Here is a 13,315-nt window from a genome sequence, read left to right on the forward strand (position 1 = left end):
GCTGGAACATAGAATCCTAGTGAGTTTTGGAAAAGAATAAGCAAGGCTTAATTTTTAATTTTGGTTGTCTGCTAAATGAGTTATTGTCTTCCTCTTTTACTTCTGAAATAAAACTGAATTTAAAAATCTCGTGGCAACGTGTTGTCTCTTTTCCGTGTGAATGTTTTCAAATGGTTTATTTTAATCGAGGAAGTTCATACCTTCATCTGTTTTTGGAGATTGTGCAGAAGCTATTGAAGTTCTGGGTAATCAGTAGCTATTTCAGAACTTAATTACTTGGCCTGTGCAGGCCCTGGCTGCCAACAAAAGCCTTGGGCTCAAGGCTGACGCTTGGAATTCATGTGTCAGGGCCAAGCACTAAGTTCTGCTCAGCTCTGATACGTGAAATTACTTGTTAGGAACCTTCTCTTCAATTTCCTAAGCCTTCAGAAAAGGGAATGGTGCTCACGTCTGTGGGACGGCAGTGCCTACGACTGTGTGTACCGTACGAAGGGGAGAAAGTTGCTGTCCTGCTTTACTGTGGGTTTTTGATGATGCCTTACTTAAGCTGCTACTTGCTGAAAAGCCTTTTGTTATTTTTGATCTAAAAACTTTGGTGGCAATTTACAGAACTGTCACAAGGCTATCTAGTTTTTCATCATAGTTCACTCAAATTTTAGTGAAGGGCAGCTCTCAATAGTTTATCAGAGTATGTAGAGTTGAAATACAGCACTTGGAAGTGTCTCAAAGCTACCATATAGCCTTTCAAAAAGCTGTCGGTACCATCGATTATTGCCCAAATGTTCAGTTCTGCTTTTCTTACTGCAGTTACTTTTTTTCCTAAATCACTACTTTTCGTTTCACAGTGAGGAACTGTGTGCCTCATGCCTTGCTGTACGTTGTAGGGTAACCTTTACAGAACTGGATAAATACACCTACTGACCACGCGGTGGAAAGGGTGCTGTGACATGACCCTTATGGAGGTTTTAGTAGAGTGTTTAACATGGACAGCTATTTAATTAACTTTGTCCAGGTGGCCTTTATCTGACTGTGCCCATAAATGATAATCACTAATAAATTCTACTGTCAGTTACACTAGTTTAGAGTAGAGGTTAGGCTGAAATTTGGCTGGTGTCAAGTCAGGAAAAAAATAAAGCGCTAGGGAATGAGGAAGAGAGGAAACATTGTGTGCAGTAATGTTGAGAAGACATAGAATGGGGTAGGTAGGTAGTATGTACTTTCGGCAGCTACCTTTGTTTTGAAAATTCACAATTTCAGTCTAGTTGTGCTTAAATGACCTATGTTCTGTGCTGATAAACTGACCATGGCAAGTATTCTACAGTAAAACTCGGCTTTTTCAAAAGGCACTGAGAGGGTTAGGCAACACGGGAAGAATAATAATGCTATTTCTTCAAATAAGCAAGATGATTAATAGTAGTTTTGAGACCTTAAATGGCTTAATCTAGAGGTTTGCCATGAGGAAACTTTCCTCAAAGATGCACATAGCTTGGGACTTCACTAGTAGGTTGGGCCTTCTTAAAAAGAGTATTTTTGGCTGTGTTAAGAGCACCTTTTAACATCGTAGATGAGAGTTTCAAATAATGTCTGAATACTCAGTCATGAAAAATGTGTTCACTGTCTCACGACAGGGCTTTGTAGCCTACTTTGCCTGGATGCGGAGAGGAAAAAAGATGCCACGGATTTTTTTTCCCCTCTAATTTAATAAGCTTTTAACTGAAGCTTAAAAACAGTAACCACCATCATTTTGGAAAGAAGAAAGTAATGTTCTCAGGTTTTTTCCCTTAATAAACATTTGAAATGATTTAATGCAAAAGAATTTTATTCTTGAACTATTTCTTTTTTTTTTTCTCCAGTTATTCAGTCTTCATTCTGCCTGTGGGCTGGTTCCTGGCTTGTGTCCTTCCCTTTCTTCTTCCCCTCGGACAGAAGGAAGACAGATGTGTGCCCTGTGAGTATATTTCCCAGCTGTGAACGAGCAGGTACTGAGGGGTCTCATTTGGATGCACACGCACTGCATGGTCTGGTGTTCTGGCACGCAGTATGAGTCGGAACTCGTCATTTAGCCTTCACGTGCCTTAACTCTGCGGGTTTTTAAAGGCAGTAATACCCTAGCCTCAAGTCAAACCTTTCTGTACCTCAGCACAGGAAAGGCATGGACCTGGTGGAGCGGGATCAGAGGAGGGACCCAAAAAAAATCCGAGGAATGGAACACCTCTTCTATGAGGACAGGCTGAGAAGTTGGGGTTGTTCAGCCTGGAGAAGAGGAGGGTCCAGAGAGACCTTATCGCGGCCTTTCAATACTTAAAGGGGGCTTATAAGAAAGATAGGGACAGACTTTTTAGTAGGGCCTGCAGCGATAGGACAAGGGGGAATGGCTTTAAACTAAAAGAGGGGAGATTCAGACTAGATACAAGGAAATGTTTTACCCTGAGGGTGGTGAAGCACTGGCCCAGGTTGCCCAGAGAGGTGGTAGATGCCCCATCCCTGGAAACATTCAAGGTCAGGTTGGACGGGGCTCTGAGCAACCTGCTCTAGTTGAAGATGTCCCTGCTCATTGCAGGGGGGTTGGACTAGATGACCTGCAAAGGTCCCTTTCAACCCAAACCATTCTATGATTCTTCTGCATTTTGAGTTTTGTTTGCTGTGGGGTTTGGGGCCTCAAACCACTTCTGCAGAAGTGGATCAAACCAGTGACATGTTGCATGTTCTTGTCTCTCGTTGATAGTAGATTACATGAAGATAGGCAGCGCGTGGTGAAGCTTGACCCTTCCTCCCAGGCAATATTGTAGAACTTTAATCTGAACCACTGTTTGGGCTCACAATTGTGTGTTCATGACACAGGTCATGACGTGCAAAGCTGGACTCGAGCATAGCCTTGACTCAACTGACGTTGAGGATGTAACTTAAGCAGTTGCACAAGGCCATTTTGGACAAAACTGGGAAAAGAACTAAGGCTCTAGTTTGATTGTAAATGAAATAAAGGCAATTTTACCAGATTTGTGGTTTGTCTGTCAGTAATTGCTAGATTCCCACTTAGCTCTTGAATCCAGACGAAGAGCTAAAGACCTTTATAGTCTGTGCTGTACCGTCATCTCACAAATAGCTGTTTAAGGTACCTGCAAAGCATCTGTCACATTCCCTTTCCCTTCTGTCCCATTAAGAATGTATCAATGCACTTTTCTTGCGAAAACTTCTCACACATGAGAAGTTCTGAGGTCCTCTTCTAGTTCAGGATGATTTTCCAGTTGTGGGGATGGATCATTTAGACTGAAGAAGATTCCTGAAAAAGCACTATGTTTGCAAAAGGTTGTAAAAGGTTGCATATTTACGTAGTCTGGGAAAGCTCATTTCCATAGTCTGGGAAAGCTAATCAAGGCTAAACAATGAGGCAGCAGTGTAAAAATAATAAGTGAAGTAGCTTGATAGTTAGTTCACTGGTAATGATGACACTTTTACAGCCTGGATTGCTGTGTAGAGCCTGTATGATTTTAGTTGTGTGATAAAAGCTTGAACTCTGTCGTGGTGGGGTTCCACCTAAACTCAAGTGCAGCTGGAAATCTCGTTGCATTGCAGTCTGAGAGTAAACAGGCCCTCAATAGCTCTGCTGAAATTTATTTTCAGGTCACAGACTAAAGCTTGGTAAACTGATAGTTGTACTCTTTTAATTAAAAAAATTTTTTGCATCCTGCTTACCAGAGCAAAGCAGCTGGATCAAGGAGGTCTAGTACTGTTACATGATTTATGGTGACATTTTTCAGCCGATAAGTTGCAGCCTGACCTGTTTTATTAAATGAAGATACATTGCTCTTTGCCTTGAAAGAAAACAGTAGACACTGGTTACTTTGCTGTTTTTTCAGAGGAACTTGCAGACAATGTCTTCGTAGCTTCTTGAAAACCTCAGAAATGTTCACCTTGATCTTAATGCATCTCTTTCAAATCACTACAAGATTATAAAAGGCGTTCTGCTTGGTTGCTGTAGTCAAAGTTGGATCCAATGACTCGATTCAAGTACTGTAAAGCTATCATGGAACAAGTCAGAAGAAAAGCTCCCTTTCCTGTTGCATAGCATGTGATAAATCACAAAAATGTTTTATATAGATTTGCTGTGTCTGTTATCTGTGTTTATTCTTTGCTCATTCCTCTCAGATTTCACCATTTTAAAACTTTGACCAGTATTGGGAACTTTGTTATTTTTTTTATCGATTTCACCCGCACACACCCCCAGTGCAATAAATCCTTGTCTCACAGTGATTGTTGATTCAGGATTGACAGCAACAGCATTGACACACAAGTGGATAGACTCTTCTACAAACAAATAGCTGGGGAAGAATCATCTCTTTCCTATTTTCTACACTTAAGTGTCAGGAATCTTTCCTTGACCTTGTGCATATATGTTGTAAGAACTATTGAGGAATAAGGATGATGGGAGATACTCTTTACAGACTAAGTTGCAGTTGCAACACTCCCCAAACAGTATGAAAATGTAAAATGCCTTGAGGCACCCTTCCCTGCCTCTGTGCTAGGGGTGGTAGCTGGGCGAGTTTTCAGCTTTAAGCCTGGCTTTCACCCACAGATGCTGCTGGGGTCGCCATTGAAAATGCGTGAAGAAGTGGGTAACTGAGTCCTTGTGGAAGTTGAGATCTCATTTTCTATACTCAGACTGTGTTGGTATGTAAGACTGTGAAAGGGTGAGGCTGTCTAGGAGACAGACGCCACTGGGAGACCTAAACCCGAACATCAATCTCTCAGCTTGCTTTATTCAGTCCACTGCAGTTACTTCACCCTCATAGATCACGTCCAGCCTTTTTTTTTTGGTTCCTCCTCACTTTTAGAAAACAACTCAGTTAAACATGTTATTTCTTCACGTTCACATTCTCTTGATATAATAGATCAAAGGAAAACATGCAGAGTAAATTGCCTGCTTGATCAAACATCATCTTTTGTTGACTGCTTTAGCGAACGACGGCCCAAATGCCGAACAGCTGACCCCCTGCCTGGGCAGAGGTCTGCACGACCTGTTCCCAGCCTGCTCTGCTGAAGCAGCAGCAAGCTGGCCAAACCACTGCTGCTTTAAATTATGCAATACTCACTCTGCCTAAAGGTGTAATCTTTAACAGAAATCTAACGTATTTTGCCTCGCTTGCGTTTTTCCCCTCTAATCTTTCTGTTAAACCCAGTTAAATAAGGCAATGAGTCCGGTGTTGCTTTTTGTATAGCTTGAGATGAGGGGAAAAACCAAAATTAGCACATGCTAAGGAGTTGAAACCACGTAGCTCTGCCTAATCGTAGCTCTCATATTGTCTACAGGGTCTTGACAACGCTCTTGACTTCGCAGAGGGAAGTCGGAAAAGCGAGAATGGAGAAATCTCTGCTCATTTTCCCTGCTTCACTTACTGCATGTGTGCTGAGTCCAAGGTGCTTTTGACACTCATTACTTCTCCTAAATGCTGCTCTTTCTTTAGATTTAAAACAAATAAGTTACAAGCTTTTTTTTAGGGAAGTTATGCATCTGATAGGCATATATGTACAAGTTTGTGAAGTCTGCAGGATGAGGAATAGTTTCAATAAATAGCTTCCATGAAATAAACAGTGCAATTGTACTATACAAAGTTTGGCTAAGATCTGTCAACCTTTTAACAGATACAGCTTCTTTTTTTTTGAAGATGAAATTTTTTTTATTATTTACCATTCAGCTTTATAACACAGAAGACATTGACTGTGCTTATTTCATTTACTTAATATCTAGCTGTTAATATGAGGTGCCATATAAAAAACAAAATTTGTCACGCACACTGATATTTCTTAAAACATAGCCTTTTTCAGAGATAATTTCTCAGTAAAAATACTTCATTTTAATTTCAAATTTTCATTATTATTTCTAGTGGAAACTGTCTGTCCTGGACTTCTGATTTCAAGGTATGACCATTGGAAAAGAATAGAATTTGCATTTCAGAGTTGCAGGAATAAAGGCTGTATTTTAGAATAAGTCAGTTAATATTGTGTATTATTTCCATCATTCTTCACATTTAGAGAAGATACTGTAGTGGTGATGCTAATTTTACTTCCACTCTGTTTTCATGTACCATAACTTCTTTACGTAAGAGTCTTTTTTTTTATGCTCTTCTGTTGGGTTGTAGATCTAATTTATATATGTTTCCTTCTTTGGCCCTCACATTGATATCTTCTGTGTAAAATCTCACCAAGCTATTAAATATTTTGCTGAGGTGATACAGGCAGCCTTTCATCTAAACCTATGCTACCTACCATACTGATAAGATGAGTCAAAGATAGCTGGGGAAAATTTGGCAGCTCCTCCTGTTTGCTCTGGCGTTGATCCATATTGCTTAGGCTTTATTCCAAATTTATCCACAGCCCTTCATCTCCATCTTGCTCATCCTTCTTGCACACCTTTCCTCATTTGCACACTGTTGGGTCCTCAACTAATGAAAACATTTGTAGCTCTTTTTTTTTAATTGCATTTTGACTTACAGGGGTCCTGACTGCAAATTGCACTCAAAGCCCAATGATGTCGAAGGTCCAAAAATCAAATGCTGGTCTTCAAAATCAGGCCTCTCATCTACCCAAAGAAATTATTTTAAAAGACTACTTAAAGTAATTTTAAAAGGCTTTTTCAAATAGTGAAAATGTGTTTGTGAATAACTGATAGCGTTCTGAGTACTGCTTCACTCCTTACTTCTCCCACAGAGTTTTCAGGAATCGCTTCTTTTACTCCCGTGGTTTGGGCATTGTACTTTGTGCTGTTAACCTCTAAACATAATTGCACATTTTCCAGGGCAGAAAATGGTTTAATAACAAATCTTTTAAATGTTCTGGCTCACCGTACCGGGTTAAAGGTTTTTAAGTAAAAGTCAGTGCTGAGTATGGCACATATAATTGGACAATCATTGCACAAACAATACAAAGTCCATTCATTATCTAATCAGAGGCTTTCTTATATATTTTTAACAGGTGAGATCTCTGTTTATTAACCTCATCACTTTCATTATTGTAAGTGTTGTGGTTTAACCCCAGCCGGCAACTAAGCCCCACCCAGCCGCTCGCTCACTCCCCCCCAGTGGGACGGGGGAGAGAATTGGAAGGGTAAAAGTGAGAAAACTCATGGGTTGAGATAAAGACAGTTTAATAGGTAAAGCAAAAGCTGCGCATGCAAGCAAAGCAAAACAAGGCATTCATTCACTCCTTCCCATGGGCAGGCAGGTGTTCAGCCATCCCCAGGAAAGCAGGGCTCCATCACGCGTAACGGTGACTTGGGAAGACAAACGCCATCACTCCAAACGTCCCCCCCCTTCCTCCTTCTTCCCCCAGCTTTATGTGCTGAGCATGACGTCATACAGTGTGGGATATCCCTGTGGCCAGTTGGGGTCAGCTGTCCCGGCCGTGTCCCCCCCCAGCCTGCTCGCTGGTGGGGTGGGGTGAGAGGCAGAAAAGGCCTTGACCCTGTGTCAGCACTGCTCAGCAGTAACTAAAACATCCCTGTGTTATCAACACTGTTTCTAGCACAAATCCCAAACACAGCCCCATACTAGCTACTGGGAAGAAAATTAATTCTATCCCAGCCAAAACCAGCACAGTAAGAAAGTGTTCTTAACTGCTGATACTCAAATGAATTTTTTTGCTCCCAAAGTCCCCTTTCCAAAAGTTAGTCTTTTCTTTCAGGGCCTGAGTATGTACCCACGATGGTACTCACTTCAGACAAAGAACACACTCTCTTACTAATTAATGGAGAGATATTGCCTCCTCTCAAGGGTGATTCAAAGTACCTAGATCAGCCTCTTTCTCTGACTCCTCTTCTGACTGGCAGAGCCAAAATCTGAGTCCACTCAGGTAATTCAGTTTACTCTTGAACTCTCAAAACTGCCTTAATAAGCTTGAGCTTAATAAACCTTGCCTTAATAAGCCTTAACACACAAAAGTCTGTGGCTCACTTAAAACCTCAAATCTAGATCCTGTACTGTTGTCCCCTTATAGTACACATCCAGTGCTCGAGTCCAAATGGCTGGCACTCCACCTTGAGTGATGCTGATCTAAAAAGTAGCCAGCATGTAGTCTGGAGCAAGAGAAGCTCTGCATCCTTGCGAGTTCACGTGGCTGTCCTTCCTGCAAGCCAAACTCGCATAAGCAACTATCCAACTCTACCCTTTCTCCCTGCTTTCTCGTCCCACCTTCCTCACCTGATTTTATTTGTAATCTAAACTCTCGGGTTCATTTCCAGAGCTGTAAACCTCACCGGGAAGCAAGGAAGCTTACTGCCCCCCAAAACTTCCTAGGATGCTTAGAAACATGATGTGACTTTCTGTAATTATACAGCATGAATGAGCTCCAAAAATTGTCATATAAACTCCCCCCTATGTATCAAGGCATAGGAATTAAAAAATGCATTTTACTTCATTTAGTCAAAAAATCCTCAAATCTGTGTGTTTGAATGGACTAGGGTTAGGTTTAGTGTTAGAGCTCTTAGGGTTAAGGTTAGGTTTAGGGTTAGGGCCTATTAAGGTTGGGGTAAGGGCTGTTAGGGTAAGGGCCTGTAAGTGTTAGGGTTGGGGTTAAGGGTAGGGTCATTAGGGTTAGGGTTATGCTTAGTGTTACAGCCTATTAGTGTTGTGGTTAGGGTTAGGGACGTTAGGGTTAAGGTAAGGGTAAGGGTTAGGGCCTATTAATATTAGGGTTAGGGTTGTTAAGGTAAGGGTTAGGTTTAGGGTTAGTGTTAGGGTTCGAGTCGCTTTTAGGGTTAGGGCCTATTAGAGTTAGGATTATGGTTAGGGCCGTTAGAGTTAGCGTTAGAGTTAGGGCCTGTTAGGGTGAGGTTGAGGGTTTAGCACTGTTAGGATTAGGGTTTGGGTTCGGGCCTATTAGGTTTCGGGTCAGGGTTAGTGGCTGTCACGGTCCGTTTGGATCTCTCAAAGTTACAGGACAACGTACTCTGTGATTTAAACTTTATTTCATGAGCCTCTTAAGAAATTTGACAAAAAACCCATGACAAACAGGGGCTCAATCCCCTGTTGCCTAGACTGGTCTATCACGTGAATTCACTTATTCAGGTCATAAGATTTCATAACTTATAACCCGTGACCCTTAATTCACGCACCTATGAGGAAAAAAGTTCCCTAGCTGACGGTGAGAGTGCTCATCCTTCCTCCTCCAACACGGCGCGGGTGTCTCCTGTATCACACCAGGAACCATGGAAGCCTCAGCAGTCCAGCTGCTGTTGGATCTGCTTCAAAAGCTTTTTGGGTAAGCTGATGTTTTATACCTTCCTGGCCACTTCTGTGTGACAGCCCTAGTCAACGGTTGTCCGTTTTGGACCTGGGCTCTGGCTAACCCGATGCCTCATGCTAACTCTGAAATCCTACCCTAAACTTAGCTGTTACTCTAATCCTTATCTCAACACTAACGCTAGAGCTAATTGACCTGCAGTGGTCTACGAGGGCCCTCTGATGTGCACCACGGCTTTGTGACTGCCTTTTGGTGTGTTCAGGCATCACCCAGAGCCATCTAAAGGGCAGGACAGGCATCCATGTACCTTTCTGTGCTGCGCAGGGCGGTTGAAGAGTACCTTCAGATGCGCTCCAGGTGCCTCCGAGTGCCTTTGGTGAACGCAGGCACCTCGCAGTGCCAATCCCTCATGCTAACCTCAACAATAATGAGAACCCTAACCCATAGTCAAATGCTCATCCTGAACCAAACTCTGGTCCCCCACCCTATTCCCAAAGCCCTACCCTAACCTCAGCCCTTATTCTAATGATAATCCCAACACAAAACCTAAACCTAACCCTATCCAGTGGTCTACGAGGGCCCTCTGATGGCCACCATGGCTTTGTGAGTGCCTTTCAGCGTGTTCAGGCATCACCCAGAGCTAGCTGGTGGGCAGGACGGGCATTTGTGTACATGTCTGTGCTGTGCAGGGTTTGAAGAGAGACCTCTGAAGTGCACCAGGTGCCTCCAAGTGACTTTGACGAATGCAGGCACCTTAGAGTGCCGATCTCTACTGCTAACCTCAACCATAATGCTAACTCGACCCCCTAGCCTATTTTTTGGGAGGGGTGGGGGGGTAGAGTAAGAAATAGAGAAGGCGGTGTCCTCGTGGAGGCACTGTTCAGCAATAGCTATTGCTATGTCTTATCAACACTGTTTTCATCACCAGTCACAGCACCATACAGGTTGTTATGAAGAAAATTAATTCCATCCCAATCAGACCCAGGACATTTGCACTCCCCCTGAGTAGGCAGGGAACTGCCTCTCTCCTCTGTCCCATAACTCTTGACCTAGCAGCCCTGGCCAGGGGGATCTGCCCAGAGAGACAACATTTCTGCCTGCATTGTTGCTAGTTGGTCTTTTTGAGTTGTTTTTCTGAAATGTGCTGCTGCCTGCTAGGAGCCCCCAAACCTCTGCTGCTGGGAGCGATAAAGACAATGGCTTCAGCTGTTCAGGGAGCTCAAGCAGCTGAATCTCCCCACCTTCAGCTGCATCCTTCCCATCCCTCAGCAGTGCCACTGCTGGGTGGAGCAGAAGTCAGGGGAGCCCCAGGAGAGAGCACAGAGATCAGCATCACCGCTCAGTGATGCCAGATCAGCGTGTGGGGCTCTGCCCTGCATGGGACTTCTGGGAGGAAGGAATCTGTGGAGGAGTCTCCCTCAGGTTCCCCTCCATGGACAGAAACCTAAGAGACTCTGAGGGCCTGAGCATGAACAGGAGCAATAAGAAGTCTCTGCTCAGCCTCTGGTCCTTCTCCATCCTCTGTGCCCTGCGCCCTTCCCGCTCCCTCCCTGGTCCTTCCATCCTCTGTGCCCTGCGCCCTTCCCGCTCCCTCCACTCCTGCACTCACTCGAGACTCATGGAAGGAAGAGAGACCCATCCCAGCAAGCCCAGCTGCCACCCACCCCCAGTCCTCTCTAATCTCTAATCTCCTCTGCTGTCACACAACTAAAAGAGCTCAACTGTGAAGCTATATATCTTATATAACTGAGGCTTGTCAAGCTTGCTTAGTCTGATCTTTTACTGGCCTGTCTGCAACTTTGTTTTATTTGGTTTAGCTGCAACAGCAACTTTTCTATTTGACCAAATGTCTGTGGCTAATTTATTTTACTTTTGGTTTATCTTTCTATAGTGTGATCATAGTCTTATATAGATAGCAGTGCCAAGCAGTTACCTGATGTAGAATGAGATATAGCTGTCTGTTAACATCATGAAATACAGAGCTGGTATAATAGTAGCAGCTTTGAGAAGTGAAAACAAAGGATGTGGCATGAAGGAGTACAGGCATAAAGTGTTTAAGAGCACTTTGGGGCACAGACTTGACAGTGGAGACCTCACGGTTACAAACAACTCAGCCAGACCAGCACGGGGAGCGTACACATGCCTCAGCCCAACACAAAGTACAAAAAACCAAACAGTGAATAAAGAAACTTTGAAGAGAGCAGCGGGCTTGAGCTGGTTTCAACCCATGTATTTCTTCCTGACAACTGGGGATGCCTGGCACTGCGACAATGAGGATACTCTAGAGAGCAGGAATAGGAAACACATTTATATTGTTATTCAACCGCATATTGCAATTGCTATCCTCTAAGCGTGATATGTAGTTTATTATAATTTAGCGCATTGCTGGAACACCATGTTAATTCAAAATCCTGTACAATTTCAAATGACTTAAAATAAGCAAATGCTGTATTAAGCATTAAACCCTCTGCATGAGGAGTACCTAGAAAAACTGGCCAGAGGACTCTGACATGAAGTTAAGCGTGTGCAGCTGCACCAGTCCGTAATCTGACTTGAACACATACTCAGGCTCAGACGTGCTCTTGGCCATATTTAATCAGACACAGCTAGCAAAGAGTTTCTCCTGTTCTAACCAGTCATCTCCTGCTTGCCCTATCCACTCTTAACATATCTGAACCAAAACACCAGGAAAGACCAGAAGTAAAATTCAGGTAACTTCATATCTATTGGAATCATATCCTTCAGTTCTTATCTATTTTCTTCTGCCATAGAGTCCCTTGTGGTCCCTGTTCCTCAGCTTGCTGGGAATGCAAAGACGTGGCAGGCTGCGAATGGTACCATCAAGCCTTGTCTTCTTATTTGTGTAGGTAGGCATCAAGCCAGAGCTCTCCTGAATTCTTCAGAGAGCTGAGAGAGAGAAAGAGAGCACAAGAGGCCACATTATGCAGGGTTGCTTAGGGGAGAGTTGCTGGGGACAAGGGAAATGAGGGTTTCTGTGTGTTGATTTGTAAGAGAAGAACAAACCAACTCTTGTTCTTAGGCTTCCAGTCTCTCCTACATCCTTCTGCAATGTTTTGCCATTGTGTGTTGTTACTTACTGCACGATGTCTGCAAAAGCCATGAGCAACGGCTTACATTGATACTCAATGCCGTGTTTGGCACACAAGGACTTCACCAGTGGAGCCACCTTCCAGTAGTTGTGTCTTGGCATCGTGGGGAATAGGCTGTGAACAGGAGACAGACAAATTCTCTTCCAGTGCCCCATAAGAAATATTACCTTTCATATGTTCACACTCATTATTACTTCCCGGGAATCACACAGCTCACACTAAGTAGGGTCTTTAGCTGCTCCTGGCTTTTCTTTCCCCTTGGTGTGCTTTTAGCACAAGTAACTCGTAAGACTTTCCTGCTCTCCCCCTCTGTTATTTTCCATAGTTGTCTCTAGCATCTCTGAAGCGGCATTTCTCCAAATTAAGCGATGCCATAAAATGGAAGAATCTACTTTCCCTTCTCCCCTTTCTCCAGAAGTAACCGTCTCCATAGCACAGAAAAGAAGATGAGCCCATCCTCCCGTTGCATATCTCAGTCTCTGGAGTAATAGTGTAACTAGTCAGTATAGACAGGCTTAAACTACTGTGTCAGACTATAAACAGGGGGCCTTAGCATGTACATTTTCACCAATGCTTAGGAGCTACTACTTGGATAGACCCTGTTGCTGTCTGTAAGGTTTCATAGATCCTGCCCATGTTCAATTTTCGCTAGTCATTCTCACCTTCCTGTGAGTCCAGTGAAGGTTTTGAATTGCATTATGATTCTCTTTAAGGTTTTCAGTCTTTTTAAAGACAAACTCATTGGCGCCCCACAACTATTTGTAGAATTCAGAGCAAAGAAGAATAGGGAAAAGAAAAAAAAAAAAAGAGAAGAAAAAAAAATTAAAAAAAAAAAAAAGGGAAAAGCCTGAACCAGCCTGTGCCCGGTGTCTGCTGGGGAGCGCTCAGGACCACGGCCCAAGGAGAGACCCAGCCCACCCAAAGCTGCGTGGGAGGCTGCCACAGGGGTAGCAACCCAGATTTAATTTTTT

This window comes from Aptenodytes forsteri, unplaced genomic scaffold (assembly GCF_000699145.1).
Source record: "Aptenodytes forsteri isolate BGI_AS27 unplaced genomic scaffold, ASM69914v1 Scaffold252, whole genome shotgun sequence".
Classification (NCBI taxonomy): Eukaryota; Metazoa; Chordata; class Aves; order Sphenisciformes; family Spheniscidae; genus Aptenodytes; species Aptenodytes forsteri.